Source organism: Lactuca virosa, chromosome 3 (genome assembly GCF_052849685.1).
Source record: "Lactuca virosa cultivar CGN04683 chromosome 3, Lactuca_virosa_CGN04683_v6, whole genome shotgun sequence".
Taxonomy (NCBI): domain Eukaryota; kingdom Viridiplantae; phylum Streptophyta; class Magnoliopsida; order Asterales; family Asteraceae; genus Lactuca; species Lactuca virosa.
In genome coordinates this window covers 331274325-331292979 of record NC_136428.1, presented here as the reverse complement: position 1 = coordinate 331292979, position 18655 = coordinate 331274325, and positions in this window count along the sequence as shown.

Sequence of the window (18655 nt, the reverse complement as noted above, 5' to 3'; positions counted from 1 at the left end):
CAAAAAACTGTGAACAAAATAGAATTTTAAGAGTAATTTATATCAATGTATTTCCATTTATGAGATTAGTTTGAGATATAGAAAGAAGGGTTTAAAATGAGAATTTTTTTTTGTGAAAATGGTAACAAAACGGGCTGATTGGGCTTCAAGAATTGTGCAAAAATATCATTTTTAGTGCAATTTATAGTAACGTACTTCCGTTAAAGGGGGCATTTGTATACAAATAATAATGGAATAAAGTTAGGACATTTTGTTGAAAATGGATACTTTCTGGAAGGTGAACTTGAAAAAAATATGTCTATTTTTGTATAAGGTAATAATTGTGCTAAAATGTCATTTTTAGAGGAATTTATGACAATTTACTTTTCCCCGACCAATAAGAAGTTTGTCATTAGATGGCAAAGGACAAATAGAAGTAGTATGGTATTCAAATTTCTTGAGCATGTCGTTGGCATATTTTCTTTGTGTTAGAATAACACCAGAATTAAAGTATAACACTTCTATCCCCATAAAGAAATTTAATGATCCAAGATCCTTAATTTTGAAGGTAGTGTCAAGAAATTCTTTATGTGTTGAGATTTCTTCTTCATTGTTCCATGTAATCATTAAATCATCAACATATACAACAACAAAAGTTTTGAATGATCCCATTGTTTTGTGAAAACGAGAGTAATCATTTTTCGAGTGTTGATAACCTCTTCCCTTCAAGGAATAAGATAATTTGGCATACTGCTTTCTGGAAGCCTACTTCAAACCATATAATGATTTTTACAGTGTGCAAACTTGATAGGGGTTGGATGATTGAATTCTTGTAGGTGGCTTCATGTAGATCTCTTCATCTAAATCACCACGTAAAAATGCATTGTTGACATCTAGTTGAAACATTGGCCATCCTTTCTTGATAGTTGTAGCAATGAGAGCATGAATTGTTGTCATTTTAACAACATGGAAGAATGTTCTAGTATAATCAATGCCTTGCTTTTGAGTAAAGCATTTGACAATCAATCTTCCTTTACATCTTTCCACATCCCTATTGACTTTATATTTAACTTTATAAACCCATTTACAACAAATGGGTTTCATTCCTTTAGGAAGATCCATAATTTTCCAAGTATTATTTGCCTCTAAAGCTTCAAATTCTTTTGTCATGGCTTCTTGTCATTCATGTATAGAAGCAGATTCTTCATAGGTTGAGGGTTCAAGAATTTTATCCATGTTGCACATTAATTGTTTGCTAGCTATAGATAAGGTGTTAAAACAAACATGTTTGGGTGACATAGTTTAAGTAAAAGTGTGCATACAAGTAGCAAAAGAAGAACATGAAAAAGAAGGACTTTCACAAGAAGCAATGTTGCAGACATAATCTTGGAAATAAGATGGAGTTGTGATATTTCTTGTGCTTCTTCTAATTGGTTGAGAATGCTGATTATCTGAGTTAATGGAATGTGGATGAGAGGTAACGGAAGAATCATTTGGAGTGAAAGAATCAGATTGTATGCTAGGGGAATTGGATTCTTCAGCATGAAGGGTATTTTCATCATTTGGAAATAATGGTGTTTGAACTTTGTTTTTGAGTTGATATATGAATATTTATTCATAAAAGATGAAATCCCTTGATATTAGAACCTTCTTTGTATCAAGATTATAGAGTTTATATGCTTCCTTTACAAAGGGGTAACCAATAAAAATACAAGGGACGAATCTTGGTTGAAACTTGTCTCTATTGTGTTGTCGGGTACTTGCATAACATAAGCAAACAAAAGTCATTAATTGATCATAGGAAGGTTGATTTCTAGTAAGAAGAAAGAGTGGACTCTTTCCCATGATAATTTTTGAAGGAAAATATTAATGAGATAAGTAGCAGTGAGGACACAATATCCCCAAAAAAAATTAGGAAGCTTTGATTGAAAGAGAAGAGCTCTTGAAGTTTCCAACAAATGCTTGTGCTTTCGTTAACCACCCTATTTTGTTGGGGTGTAAAAATACAGTTGGTTTGATGAATTATGCTCTTTTGCTGAAGAAATAGCTTGGCTTCATTACTTGATCCCAACTCAAGTGCATTATCAGAATTGATCATCTTTAGTCTTATCGCATATTGAGTTTCAACCATTTGAATAAACCCTTTAAAAACACCAAATACATTATTCTTTGTGCTTAATAAATGAGTCCATGTGGTTCTTGAGAAATTTTCAACAATTATTGAAATAATATTGATTATTATAAGTTTTGGTGAGGTAAGGAACTCATATGTCAATGTGTATGAGTACAAAAGGAGATGAAGAATGAACGGTGGTGTAATTAAAAGGAAGTTTGTGTTGTCTAGCTTTAGACAAACATCACAAGATTTATCAAAGATATCATTCTATTTATTCAACAAACCAATAGTTTTCAACATGTACATGGGAAGATGTCCAAGTCTATTATGCCATATAGAAATAGAAACATTACAAGAGAATGATTTACAAGTGGAATTTGAAAACAATACATATGAATTAGAAGTGTTGTCTAAAGTGACAGAAAGAACAATTCGTTTGGTTGTTCTTGGATTTGAGTGAATGCAGTAGAGACCAGATCGTTGTTTACCAAGAACTTGTTTACCAAGAACCAGTGGCCTTTTCTGAGAAAGGTCGTGCAATAGGAAGCAATTTTTTTTAGAGAAAACAACTAAAGATTTTGTGAAACGTCCCAAAAATAAGACCCGAAAATTTCATTTTTAAATTAATAAAACCAATATCCCAAAAACATCATTATACAAATCCAGATAAAATAAAAGTATCAATCATCATTTCAAATCAGAGTAATCAAGAAAATGTGGAACGAGGTGGTGTGTGCTCTGCAATCATCCCGAGCTCTTCCTTTTGGAACAGGCAGTACCTGAAACATAAACTGAAAACCGTAAGCAAAAAGCTTAGTGAGTACCCCAAAACACCACATGCCATACATAATAAACACATAATGGGCCCCACCCGTCATCGGGCCCCGCTCGGTATATATATTGGGACCCACCTAACATACATATAAACATATATCATATAAACACATATGCATGCAAAAATCAGAAAGATACATAGAATACAAAATAATCATCAGGCCCCGCCGGTAGGCATACAAGTACATAATACATGCAAGAGTCACACAGACATCTAACACCCTATCATAACATAATCATGGGCCACCATTGGTGCCTTCGACCCGCTAAACATAGTAAGGAAACTCACCTCGCACTGCTGAATCACACTGATAAATCTATGGCTGATGGTCCGGCAAATCTCCGAGCTACCAGTACCAAATAACATCTAATTAATAATTGGACTCCGGTCCATAACCACCAGTCCAAAAATTAGGGTAAGTAGACCATTTTACCCCTTACCTAGTTTGATCCAAGACTAATGCCCAAACCCACAATCCAAAAGGCCTAATTACCAAAATAATCATCCAATGCCCAATCATACCCCAATTTTCCAAATTGGGCCCAAACCCCTTCATGGGCCTTCAACCAACAGTCCAAAAATATAATTGGACCAAAACAAAATCCCAAGGCCCAACATGGTCCAAAATTTACGGTCCCAATTCCAACAACAGGTTCTCATGTCGTGACCAGACGATGATCACGTTGTGAGGACCAACTCGACTCATTCCCGACTCAGCGAGTCAACCTAATGTGTCCAAAATTATTCCAATCCTCTTTACATCGCAACCCAACCTTGAGTCATGTCGTGACCTACTCCGGACAAAATAGAAGAGATGGCCAACTTCCTCACAATGTGACGGTCCGAAACCTCACGTCGTGAGATCTGAACAGAGTAGCTTAAAACATTAAGCTCTTAATTCTTACAACCATGACTTGGGACTTTCTAGGAGGTCATCCTTTACCCAAAGGATGATAAAAACTGGGGCTTTTCATTCATGCATGTCCAATGCATGACTCAAACTTATACTAGACCAAAGTGGGGAAAATTAGATCTAGACTCAAACTTGGAGTCCCAAACTACACCAAAACTCAGATCCAGCGGCTATGTTGAAGAGAATGAGTCAATGATCCATAAAGTTGCCAACTTTATGGACCCCATGCAAGCAATCCCACTCAAACATGAAAAAAGGAGCTTATAACTGATGGGTTTGAGCATTCTAACACTCATATGGTGTACATGCAACCCTAAATACCTTGGATCTATGTTTTCTCTATTATACATGCAAACTTGAACTTCCCAAGGTATTACCCTAACTAGCATACAATCTTTGATACTTGGGTAATATGAACAAGTTATAAGACATAACTTTTGATGAAGCTTGAAGTCTTGATCTTTAACAGCTTAGCCCCAATAGTGTGGAAGCCTCAAGTGGAATCACAAATCACCAAGAACACCTTGGAAAAACTTGAGAGAATAGTAAGCACACTAGAAATGACCCACTCTTGTATCCTCACACACTAGTGCAATTTCTTGTAAACCCTAATACCCATGCCCTTTCATTTCCATAGGATCCATGGGTTAAAAACTCCATGGACTATCCATGCAAGCTTAGCCCAACCTAAATGAACTTGGCCCATACTATATATATAAGAGTCCATATTTAATTAGTTCCTTTTGATCACTAAATTAATTCTAAATTAATTCTTGATCACTATTAATTAAATAATATGATTCCATATTAATATATTAGAACTTATAGCATATTAATATAAATCATAAACATACTATTCTCAAAAGACTATCCATATAAATTGTTCCGGTGAAGTGCAACCCAAATGGACCATGCCAAATCGGGTCAAGTACATACCAATAATAGTTATAGGCTTAGACACTAATCCAACAGTCTCCCACTTGGATAAATCTAAAACTATTATTGCGTATGACTTCAAAACCCGACTAGCAATCGTAGCTCTTAAAGCCGCTGTCGAACTCTGACCTTAGTCAATGACTTGTCCATTAGATAAGGGATCATATATTCCTCCATTCTGGATATCATATGGACTGAGACATGGATTATAATCATTCTCTCTATGCATTTGTTGTTTCCCGATTTCTGATTTATGACAACCGACTAATTAAACAAATCAAATCAGTCCAGGCTTGGCCAAGCACTTCGGGGTGTCATCACTAAATCATCGGGGGGCCCACAAATATCGCTTTTATCCCTTCAAGGGTAAAAGGAATGGATAAACTTCGACTCATATGCTTTTTCTACTACTTTTTGAATCATACACAAAGGCACGTTTTATAACCTCGAGTTACCAATGCTTTTACGTACAATCAATGCATAACCAACTCATAGGCAAAAACTAATATCTCTAGGTTTGAAGAATATAAGATATTATCGTCTCATGATCACTTGTGATAAAATCCATGAAGTGAGTCAAATGAGTGTAGGTTTAATCCAATACTCAGAACTTATGAGCACTCATGAATGTTGCAGCAACTCTTGCTATGTCCACTACCTTGGACATCTACAAACCAGCTTCATGACAGTCTTGATTCATATCTACTTCCAACATATGACCGATTGTGGATGGGTTGAATAACTTAGTCATTCGGGCAGAACGGCCTAGTTATTCTGGAAGTCAAAACATGCAAAGTGAAACACAAGAATAATCGAATCCAATATGGTCTCAGAACATATGAATATAAATAGAACACCTTTTATTTATCACCATATTGATCACACATTATTCATTGCATATTGTTTAAAACTATCAACTTTATACTTGAATTAAAAACAATAGTTGTCCTATGCTCCAAGCATGTACACTATGTTTTCTGAACACTAGTCATGCCATGCACCAAGTATGCACACTATGTTTGTCTAAACATTAGTTATGCCATACACCAAGTATGCACACTAAGTTTGTCTATGATCTTTACTCTGTGAATAGATCAATTGAACATAATTCCAATGATTCTCATTTCACAATCCCAAATCCTTACCGCAAATGCAAGAATTCCAAATTCCTGCCATTTACCTAAATCTGTTAGATTCTAAACTTATATGCATTGATCCTCTTGTAATGATTATGCACAAAGTCACAAAGACTTGTCAACAGACATTACAGAGTATTCTAATGGAGATCATTCCATGGAAACGAAGTCTCAAATTCAAAGTACATTGCTTTGAACATCCTTCTTGCATTAAGTTTCCTAATCTTACACAGATTTAATGAATAACTTCCAGCTATGGGAATATTTCCATATTCTCATTTTGACTATCACTTCTGACCAAGAGTTGCCTCTTTTCAGAATATGTCAATATGGTCCTCTCCAAAAATTAACACTATACTTCCAACTGTCCCTGAGCAACCAATCTTTGGTAAACCTTAGATTGTCCTCGACAATTGCTTAATTAAATTAGTCATATCTAGTTCTAGTACTTTTTCCCTCTTAATTCTCTAGGCATTTGGAAAAATTTAGAACATATGAATATTATAGCCCATGCAATCGATCCTACATCCGAAGCATATTGGACACGATTCATGATGTCTCACATAAAGACATGATACTAGACCAGTCTTTTGCTATAATACTTCTATTTCTATTTGCCATGTTCTCATAATTCAGATTATGAAAAGGGATGTCGTAATCATAATCGAATTTTAGAATGCAAATAATGTTCCCATATATAGAATTTCCTTATGTTGAACCATTCCAACATAACATTCATATATATATATATATATATATATATATATATATATATATATATATATATATATATATATATATATATATATATACTTGACTAAATTTGATTAAAATCTCATGATCTAAGCTTTTAGATTTGAAATGAAGTACAATTTTCTCTCCCTTAATTATAGCAAAAACAACTTTTCCCAATTGAACTTTTGTTTTTCTATAATTAACATTGCTAATTTGCAATACTTATCATAATTATCATGCTCCCACTAACATGATGATTATTAGCATAACACTTATGCTCCCACTAGCTTTGACATGTACTCAGAAATCAACTGGACTTCTAGAACTCAATACTTTATTGACTTTCTTACCAAAGTTCAGAATTCTGATACGAGATGCTTTGATAAGACTTTCTCAAAATCATACACCTTTCCTTAGATAGAACACATGTGTGTCTAAACAATTTCAGAACTATGAAAAGGGATGCCGTAATCATAGTCTCAATTGTTTAGACCTTTTCCATTCCTCACAAGTCCATGTCAGTGTGCCGGTTAACCACACACGCTCCACTAACGACTTTGAGAATGCAAATATCACACTTGCTAGCTACTTAAAATCTACTTAGTGAAAGTGTTTCCTCACCATCATTTTCATGAATCGGAGACAAACCTTGTGACACTTAGATTTTATGGTGTATGTGTTCCTATCCATGTGAATTTGTGAAAACCATAATCGCAAGACAAGGTTAGTGACAAATCCAAACTCATATGGATTGAACTTGCAGTGTCTTAACTCCTTGCCACCTGGCAGCACAAGGGCCTGCCATTGCTTCCAAGTTGTTATGCAACCAATTGAGAACTCTCAGAACTCATATGCAAAGCCAACTTAAATTGGAATGGGCACAGAAATAGGAATATGTCAACACGATAGGTTATAAACCTCACGTCGTGTGCTAGTGATAAACTACAGGTTTTTATTCTTGATTAGATCTTGAAGCTTTTTCAAGATCTTTAAGACTCCCACTGTCCTCTTGACATATAAGACTCTCTTGCTAAATATTCAAGAGATAGTGCGGATTCTTTATCAAGACAAACACTTCACACAATTGGCCTTAGTTGGTCTTTGTTTTATCCAAAACATCACAACTTACCAAATTCCAAATGTACAAGAGTAGGACACATTTTACTCTTACATTTGACAAGTGTGATAAACCTTCCTTTAAGATATGTCACTCAAGTTACAATCTTGGAGTATGACTCTAAGAATTGTTCTGGAACGAAGTATGACTCATCTTCTTGATTTAACCATTTTAACAATTCATGATATCTCTTCTTAGCCATAGGAATGCACTAAGATGTCCTTAGAGGACCAATTGTGATATGGTATCTTAATCATTAAGATGATCACAAAACATGATACTAAAGTACTCTCCCATCTTTTCAGATTTGAGAAACTTTTATCTTTCTGCCTAATTTGATTCTTCTCATTCGTTCTGCCATACATCGAAACTTTTCCAATGTCTCAGAATTATACTTAAACTTGTATGTATAACCATATTTACTAAGCTTTAGTAAATCATGACGAATAGTCTTATTGATCTTTTGTGGTGGACTTGACCAGTGCACAAGAATGTGTACTCGATCCCTTTAGTCCTTCATTTGACTCACATATACATGAGAACAAGAAACTAGTCTTAATTTTCAAAAGATGAAGATTTTCATTCATCATACTATACAACTTGCATGATTCCAAGTTTCTATCCAACTGAAAACTTGGGTGATGAAAATCTTTCCTTATTTGGTAAATTTAGACACTACCACAAATGAAAGAATCAAATTCACATTTCCATTATTGCTAGAAACATACAAACATCAATTTTGTATAAATGTCATTGCAAGGAGATACAATAAAATAAAACAAAAATTTTATTTATTTATTAGATGCAGAAAAAACTTTTTCCTTACAATGAAAGTTTAAATGAAAAACTATGATATTACATATTTTCTAGCAATCTATCATAACTCCTAAGTAGTTGCTCAAGAATCCGATCTTCGAACCATGCGATTGAAATCCATCTTCGCGATCAGATTCAACATACTCTTCTTTTAAGCTTCCTTCCCTTTGCTTGATCCTGCCATACATAAAAATGTATTAAGAATCTTCAAATAAGAACTTAAGAGAGTTAGATAGTGGACTTACCTGAAATTGAGTCAAACTTTTTGACCTGACCTTCTCTCAGATCTTTCAGGTAGTTAGGGCAGCTTCGCAACCAATGCCCCTTCCTTTGGCAATAGAACCATATGGACCCTTTGGGAATGGTACACTGGACTATCTCAGGCTTGCCTTTCTCTTTACCATTTGGTCAACCGAGTTGACTATGGCTGATCCCTTTCCATTGGGAAGAGAAAGCTAGTTCTGGATATCCAATGTTACCATTGTCCATGTCCATGGTAGTTTGGTAGTTGATCTACTAATCAAATTTGCTTTACCAGAGCTCCAAATCATTGCTGATTCAGCAGCACCAAGCAAACAGATAAGATCATTAGGGTCATGTCATAGTCTGTTACATAGTAGTCCCAAAGGAACTCACTATGTGACTTAGAAAGTGATTGAACAACCAACTTTATCAATACTTTGACACCCAACTCTCCCAACTTGTCAATATGTGAGCACACATAGACCTTTCTTGCCAATAGGGCTTGAGTGACTTTGAACTATTCAAGAACTTGTGGGTTAAGGAGAATAATTGGAGGAGGTGGAGGGAGTGAAGAATGATTTCCGGGACATCATCTTCATTAGGAAAGCTTGTTCCAAGAGTTTTGGGAAGATCATAATTGTCTGAACCTGACATATTTTGGGAGATATTCAAGATAGTTGATTTAAAGTCCATAATATAACACCCAATATGAAATATTAAGGCTAGGACCCAACACAATATTTTATAACTTGGAAGAGGGATTCCGTAATCCAAGCTATAAAATATTTGAAGGTAAGCGAATGACGATTCACCAATTTCCACCATGAAAAACGAAATAATTTATTAGGTTTTAATTGGATTTGAAACTCCTAGATCTTTTGAGATTCATTGAACTTTTCAATGACATGTTTCAATCTCGATTGTGCCCTCTCAAATTTTGTGACTGGGATGCCGAGGATCACAAAACAAGGTGTGAATAACCATGCAAATATACTTGGTACCCTTAATATTTACCACTCAATCGATGTTCCGGTTAACCACACGCGCTCCACCGATGCTATGATTAAACATTAAGTTACCCTTTGCCTACCTTGTTAAATCCAGGTTAGTGTACCGGTTAACCACACGCGCTCCACTAACGACTTAAGCAAAGTGCAAAGTGTAATTTCATGGGTTAGCACCAAATTCACATTTCCTAAGTAACTAAGATTGGGAATTTATAAAAGGTTTAGTTACTTAGTATTTATCATTATACTTATAATGAAAATTATAGTCCTTGTCCTACCCGTTCGGCTAACGACCCTCCACCAGTCAAGGAAGCGGTGGGTGAGAGTGGACACCCATTAAACTGTCATTTTATAGGCATTAACCTTATACCCCCCCTTATAGACCGGCTTCGTGAATGAGGCCTACTAACGGTAAGACTGACTTGATCTTATACATATATATATTATTAACTTATAATACTTTAAAGTATAAGGGTTGAATTTTAACTTTTAAAACTCTAGGGTTTGGAATTAAAGTGTGTGTGAGACTTTGAAAATTCCAAAACTTGAGGGCAAGTTTTGAACTATTAAAAAACTTTTCAATTCCATAACTTATGTGTTTAAAGTAGTTTTAATGAAAAACTCTTCAAGTTCCATAACTTGAGGACAAGTTATGGAAGACTTTAAAACATTTAAAAATGAGACTCTCCATTTTTCATAACTTATGGAAATCTTATGAGTTTTAATAATCATAAATGTGACTTTTCATATAACTTGAGGACAAGTTACAAAAACACATATTATGAACAACTTTTAGATTAATTTGGATTGAAAACATATTATCACATAACTTTTCTATTAATCTAAATCAACTTATGAGAACAAGATAATTCAAATCAAACAATTTTCATGTAATTAGCCTAACCATTAAACTAATACAAAACATGAATCTATTGACAATTATCTATGAAATTGGATTAGCATGAACATTACCACATCAAAAACAGGTTTACAAGTTCAAAACAGCTTAGGGTAATGTTCCTAGTCCAATTCCAACCAAAAAACTCGAAAATATGCTGTCTGGGGGTCCAACGCGTCGAGTGTAAGAACCAACTCGACGAGTTGGATGAATTTGTTCATGGCCTCGGCGAGTCCACTGTCTAGAACAGCAGAAAATCGATTTTTTCAGCATTTTCAACAATTTGCATCAAGTATAATTGAAAACAAGCCTAGGCTCTGATACCACTGATGGGTTTTGAGCATTCTAACACTCATATGGTGTACATGCAACCCTAAATACCTTGGACCTATGTTTTCTCTATTATACATGCAAACTTGAACTTTCCAAGGTATTACCCTAACTAGCATACAATCTTTGATACTTGGGTAATATGAACAAGTTATAAGACATACCTTTTGATGAAGATTGAAGTCTTGATCTTTAAGAGCTTAGACCCAATAGTGTGGAAGCCTCAAGTGGAATCACAAATCACCAAGAACACCTTGGAAAAACTTGAGAGAATAGTAAGCACACTAGAAATGACCCACTCTTGTATCCTCACACACTAATGCAATTTCTTGTGCCAAAGACCTGTTTATATAGTATGGAGGATTAGGGTTTCATCCATGTAAACCCTAATAATACCCATGCCCTTTCATTTCCATAGGATCCATGGGTTAAAAACTCCATGGACTATCCATGCAGGCTTAGCCCAACCTAAATGAACTTGGCCCATACTATATATATAAGAGTCCATATTTAATTAGTTCCTTTTGATCACTAAATTAATTCTAAATTAATTATTGATCACTACTAATTAAATAATATGATTCCATATTAATATATTAGAACTTATAATTTATTAATATAAATCATAAACATACTATTCTCAAAAGACTATCCATATAAATTGTTCCGGTGAAGTGCAACCCAAATGGACCATGCCAAATCGGGTCAAGTACATACCAATAATAGTTATGGGCTTAGACACTAATCCAACAATAACTTAGATCTAGAATGAAATAGGTAGAAAGGTCCAAGCTTGATGACTTACAATGGTCCAAAAGCTCCAAGAAATTACAAGGTGAAAGCCAAAACGCCAAGAGATTGCTCAACCAAGGTCTTCTTCCACTTCAAGTAACTAAAACCCACCAAAGAATGCTTCAAGGATCTCCAAAAATTCTTAAAATCTTCAAGAGGGTCGAGATTAGGGTTTTGCAGATGCTTAGAGGGTGAGAGAGGCTGAGGATGGATAACAAATACCCGAAAATTAGGTTTTTAGGTCATTAAGTCGCGCTCATGTCGTGAGACCTTATGCCTCACATCATGAGTTTCCAGAAACGTTGGCCAACAGGTCAATGGCCTATCACGACGTGATCCCCAAGACCTCACGTCATGAGGACCCTCATAAAGCAAATAAAATAATGAATTTAGTACCTTAGGGTTCCGGATGTTACAATTCTCCCCCACTTGAATCAGACTTCGTCCTCGAAGTCCGTTGCCCCTAATAACTCTAGATAGTGCTCCTTCATCTCATCTTACAGCTCTCAAGTCCACTCCAAACCCTTGCGGTGCTGCCATTGCACCTTCACCAACTCCACAACCTTGTTCCTCAAGTTTTTTGTCTTCCAATCAAGAATTGTCACCGGTCTCTCAATATAATTCAGGCGGTCATCCACCTGAATATCCTCTAATGGCACCACTGCGGAATCATCCATTAAGCACTTCTACAAACGAGAGACATGGAACGTGCTATGAATCTTACTGAGCTCATCTGGAAGATCCAAGCGATAAGCAACCCGGCCCACCCGAGCCAAAACCTTAAAAGGACCAATATACATGGGGCCCAGCTTGCCCCTCTTCCTGAACCAGATGACACCTTTCTAAGGTGACACCTTCAGGAGAACCATATCCCCCACCTGAAACTCTAAGTCCGATCGGCGCCTGTCGGCATAACTTTTCTGCCGACTCTGAGTTGCCTGAATCCTGCTCTGAACCTGCTGGATCAGCTTAATGGTCTTAAGTACCACCTCGGTACTCCCTAAAACCCGTTGACCAACCTCGCCCCAACAAATTAGGTCCTGCATTTCCTCCCGTGGAGCATCTCAAAAAGAGGTCGATTAATGCTGGCGTGATAACTGATGTTATACGAAAATTCCGCTAATGGAAGATACATATCCCAACTCCCACTAAAGTCCAAAACACACGCCCGCATCTATCCTTAGGGTCTGAATAGTCCGCTCGCTCTGACCATCGGTCTGCAGATGGAATGTTGTGCTGAAATGGAGACGACTGCCCAACTCGTCATGGAACCTCTTCCAAAACCTGGAAGTAAACCGGACATGTCGGTCAGAAACCACCGAAACAGGAACCCCATGATGTGCCATAACCTCCCTGATATAAATCTCATCCAATTTCTCTGTAGAAATAATCTCCTGAATTGGGATGAAATGTGCGCTCTTGGTCAAACGATCCACAATGACCCAAATCGAAACCACTCTACACGCAGTCTGGGGTAGCTTCGTGATAAAATCCATGGTAATATCCTCCTATTTCCATATGGGAATCTCCAACGGCTACATCTTTCTGTGAGTTCTCTGATGCTTGGCCTTGACTTTCCTGCAAGTCAATCACCGCTCTACATACTAAGACACATCCCGCTTCATGCAGGGCCACCAATAATCGGGACGAAGATCCCTATACATCTTTGTCGCCCCGGGATGAATGGAGAACCTAGTTTTGTGCACCTCCTCCATCAAAACCTGACGCACACCGCCCCAATACGGAACTTAAACCCGCCGATGCAGAGTCAACAACCCACAACTATCATAATTGAAGGAAGCCACCTTACCTACATTATGCTCACTCTTCCGGTGCTCTTCCTTCATATCCTCAACCTGAGCCTCACGAATCTACTCCAACAGTGTAGTAATCACGGTCATCCTCAAACATATGTCTCTGATCGGAGCCACGACCGCCTTACGGCTAAGAGCATCAGCCACTAGATTGGCCTTCCCCAAGTGATAAAGGATTTAACAATCATAATCCTTCACTACATCCAACCATCGGCGCTACATCATATTCAGATTTGTATGATCCATCAAATACCTTAGGCTCTTTTGATCCTTGTAAATAGTACAACAAGCCCCATAGAGGTAATGCTACCAAATATTGAGGGCGAAAACCATGGCCCCCAACTCCAAATCATGTGTCGGATAATTCGCCTCATGAGGCTTCAGCTTCCTCGAAGCGTAAATGATCATGCGACCCCTCTGCATCAATACTGCCCCACTTATGACAACCCAAAATTTCTATCTTGTACAACCATTCAATTCAGTCAAAGTCAGACTTGTTTCTGCTAATTTTTAGCACTATTTAGAGTCTGTTTGAGCATTCTAAGCCTAGTATATCAAAGGATCAAGTGTTAGAGTGGATCAACTGAAGTTCAAAGCCATCAATCAAGCCATAAACCCCTCAATGAGGAGTTTACGGCCAGGACACATGAGTTTACGGCCAGGACACATGAGTTTACGGCCATAAACTCATGGTGGCCGTAAACTCTAGCCAATAAGTATGAAGCTTGGGCCATTTTTACTCTTTTTTACCATTTCCAAGGCTAGGAACTCGAAAACTCTCTCAAGTATCATAGGATCTTGCTTCAAAACCCTCAAGAATGTAAGTGATTTCTTCCATCTATGTGTTAGTACATCTCTTATTCTTGAATCACCTTTGAATTCATCCATGAATTCCATCTTTTGGGTCTAGATCTTCAAGATCCTCAAGAACATCAAGAACACATAAGTTCTTTGGGCCGAAATCTACTCTTCTAAGCTTCTAAATTGTAAGTACCCTTTTATATACTTGTTATCTAGTTAAGACTCTTGATTCTAGCCTTGAAATCAAGCTTTTCCCAAGAACAACAAGAGTTTACGGCCAAGAGCATCTCCCTTGGCCGTAAACCCTTAATATGGGTGCATTTGGACCTTAAACTCTTCCTAAAGACTTGGACATGAACCTAGAACCCTTCCTCAATGCTTTAAGCCCTTTAAAACACCCATATGCACAAAGTAGCATGAGTTTACGGCCGTAAACTCATGGGGCCGTAAACTCATTGGCCGAAATCACATAGAGTCGTATACTCATGGCCGTGAACTCCCTAGAATGGCCATACACCCTTAGTATGCAATCATATGTGATTGTAGTACTTCAATCCTAGGGTTTCCTAGTCTAATAGGGTGTTACCTTTCATGATTAGTTGTTTATGCACTAATTATATACATATATGTGTCATTATATATTAAATAGGATCCGTGTGTGTGTTCAAGTCTTCACTTGACACCTAGCATCCTATATCACTCTTTCATCCAAACTACTCACTACAGGTAAGTTCATACCCCCACATTTTCCTAGTTTTTACTGTTTTAAGGGGGGGGGGGGGGAGTACAAGTCTAACACAAAGATTTTGTGTTATAACAAATAATTTCAAATGGATTACAGTTATCAAAACAAATGGTTTCAAACATCTTATCGAAATGAATTTCAGTATCATCAAATCAAGTGGTTTTAAGTGATTGTTTCAAAAAGACATCAAGTAACCAAAATGGATTTCAAAATATGAAACTTCTTTTAAATATTTTATAAACTTATATTTTTCCCGAAAAATCATACTAGTATACATATATTTATATAAATAAGATTTAAAAGATTTAGGACTGATAACCCACTTTGGTTCCTTTTCCTTGTTTGGATGTGGGATTACAAGTATCAGTTATTTGTTTGAGTGTAATTTAAATTTTACTTATATATATTTGTATATGTGTACAAGTATAAAAGTTTGTTCATTTAGTTTCAATTACCCTTTGTAACAAGTTGAGCAAGGGGTTGTATTCATGAATACTAGATATCAATACAGAAAGTACATATAAATTATAATAGGTATAATTTATGATTCACAGAACATTAATTCATGATTCAAGCATACTAGAGTACATTGTTTTACAAAAACAAAGGTTTAATTCAAAACTATCCAAGCGTATACACTCTTTCAGATACAGGTTAAGAGTACTAATTCAAGAACATACTAGTAATCATTCATTTCAGAATGATTGAGTTTTCATAATTATTATACATGTAACGTTTATATGCTTTTATGAGTCAAGTAGTACAGTTTGTTTAATTCGTTTTAAACAATATAGTAAAGTCCTGATATTATGACCAGAGTCTCCAGCAGGGGATCGAAACAATGTGTGTATAGATCTATATTGGGAATGACAATCCCGCACTCGGACTGCTAGCTACAGTCAGACATACACGGCTGCGAGTGACAATTGTTATCATGAACTTTCAGTGCATTCATAGCGTTGGGTCAGGCCACCTAGTCAGTATGGTTATAATAATTCATTAAAAGATATTAACAATACGTTAGTGTATAGTTAACTAAACTTATGTACTATTTCAAAGTACTAGTTTACCAGATACAGTTTACAATAATACATTACAGTTTACAATAACAGTTAATGAATTCAGACATACTCATAGATACAATTTTACAAAAGGATTACAAATACAGAACATTGGTTTACAAATAGAACAGTTTTATGCAACTAAAACTACTTTTCATATACAACAGAAAATATAGGGTTTTTCTGGAAACAGTTACATATTCAAGAAACAGAAGACATTCTTTCAAAACATAAATACTTATGCACTTACTCAACTTTATGTTGATACTCTCTTTTCAAATTACTTGTATTCTCAGGGAACCAGTAGGCAGGTACACTCCGAGCTTTTGAGAAGATGGAGCTATTTATGTCTGGTCTTCTTCTTTTGTATAACTATTTAGTTTCATAATGCAAGGTTGAAACACATGTAAATATTTATACTTTTAAATACAGTGGTTGTTTGTACTCTGATTACTATAATGCATGTGTTGTGATACTACAAATGAAGTCCTCCACCCCCGGACGTTTCCGCCGTCTTGTTTGGGGGTGTGACAGATTGGTATCAGAGCATTGTTTATAGTGAACTTAGTATATCAATCCATAAAAGATATACAAACTATAAATACATTTGGGGCTGAGAGCTCTGACTACAAGTATACTTTTAAAAATTTAATTATTTTTACAAGAAGTATACTAACACTTATCTACAAGTACAGTATCAAATCATGAGAACTTAAAAGTATTTGGATGTTGAATATTACAGTCAAACCTGGGCAGTTATGCAATCATATCTGGGATTAATATAGCCTGATCAACTATATTGATTTGATATATGACCAACATGTGTTTGGGAGTGATAGTGGTGTTGCGACATGTCTAAAACTTACCAACTATACATATTTAGAAGAACTTTAGAACAGAACATAAAGATTAAAATATTATAGGGGTATTTTAGGCACTATATACTAATAACACACGTGTGAAATCAGTAGAACAATCAAGGGTAGAACTATAAATATTAAGGGTATATTACAATTATAGATAATTAAAGTTATATAGACTTAGAATATGTGATTTGGCTTCATTTCCTGTTCCTTGTTTGGTTGTGGATTTAGAGCCGGGTCATTTAATCGAAGGTCGAATATAACCAAGTTATATATAATTAATATGCACTTTATAGTTATAGTAATATCTAGAACAAGATGTACTTAGTACATTATTTGTTAATTGTAGGTCTTTCTTGTAGAAACTTATCGTTACTAACTATATTCTATATCTCTTATCCCTATTCTCGCTTAGATAACAATGGTTGGATTTCACATACCCGGAGACCCTTATTTCCCTGATCAAGAACAAGATGCAGAGCCAGAAGAAAATCACGAAATTCCCTTAGATGATTATTTTTCAGAAAACTTTCCTGTAGACAATGATTCCGAATCAGAAGCCTATAATCCACCACCAATTGCTCAAAATCCTAACCCTCGTCCGGTTTTCCAAGGTCCGACGCTTCTATGGGTAGAAAGCTTGGAAACATGGAGTCAAGAGCAGGGTCAACCAATGCCTTACAACGGAGACAGATGCTTCTACAACTTAAGCGAAGGAGGCTCAGCAGACAGAGTCCTGCCGATTATAGTCAGCAGAGTTGCTCGAAATGAAATTCAGGGTAGAACAACCATCAACCGAATTAGGGAAGTTGATGCCAATGTGAGAATTAATACAATCAGTATTAATCGTCTTGAATATACTCGTGAGAGAGATACAAGGGACAATGAATCTCTATTGCAAGCATTAGCTGAAACTCGAGCTGAAGTCATAGAGCTTCGAGCACGCCTGACAGTGTATGAAAGGCATCTGCTTGCTATGGAGCGTCAAATGGCTGAGATGAGGTTTCATCCAAATGATACCCGTCGCCATTAGGAAATACTCTACTTGTTTCCTATTTCACTCTTTTGGTTATATTTAAGTCTATGGATAGGTTTCAGAGTTATTTTTCAGGTTTTTCAGTAAGACCACGAAAATTTTATTTTCGATAGGTCTATATGATGTCGATATTTTTCTCAGAATTTGGTGTATTGTAGACCTGTCTAGGGTCAAGTTTTCCATACTTATGTATTCAATATGCCAATTTAATCGACATGCATTTTCTTAGTAATTGAAAAATAACCATTCACTTTCATATTATTCAGTTACAAGTTGTACTTGTCATAGACTTCTATTTCCAATTCATTCCAAGATTCATATCGAAGTATATGTTTTAGTTCAAATATATCAGAATTCATATTCACTCTTGATATCTTATCATCTTTGTATCTTTTGACTTTTATAGAAAAAGATGCCTCCTCGTAGAAATCCAAGACGTCACAATGTAAATGAACCACCTGTGCCACCTCCGCCACCACCTC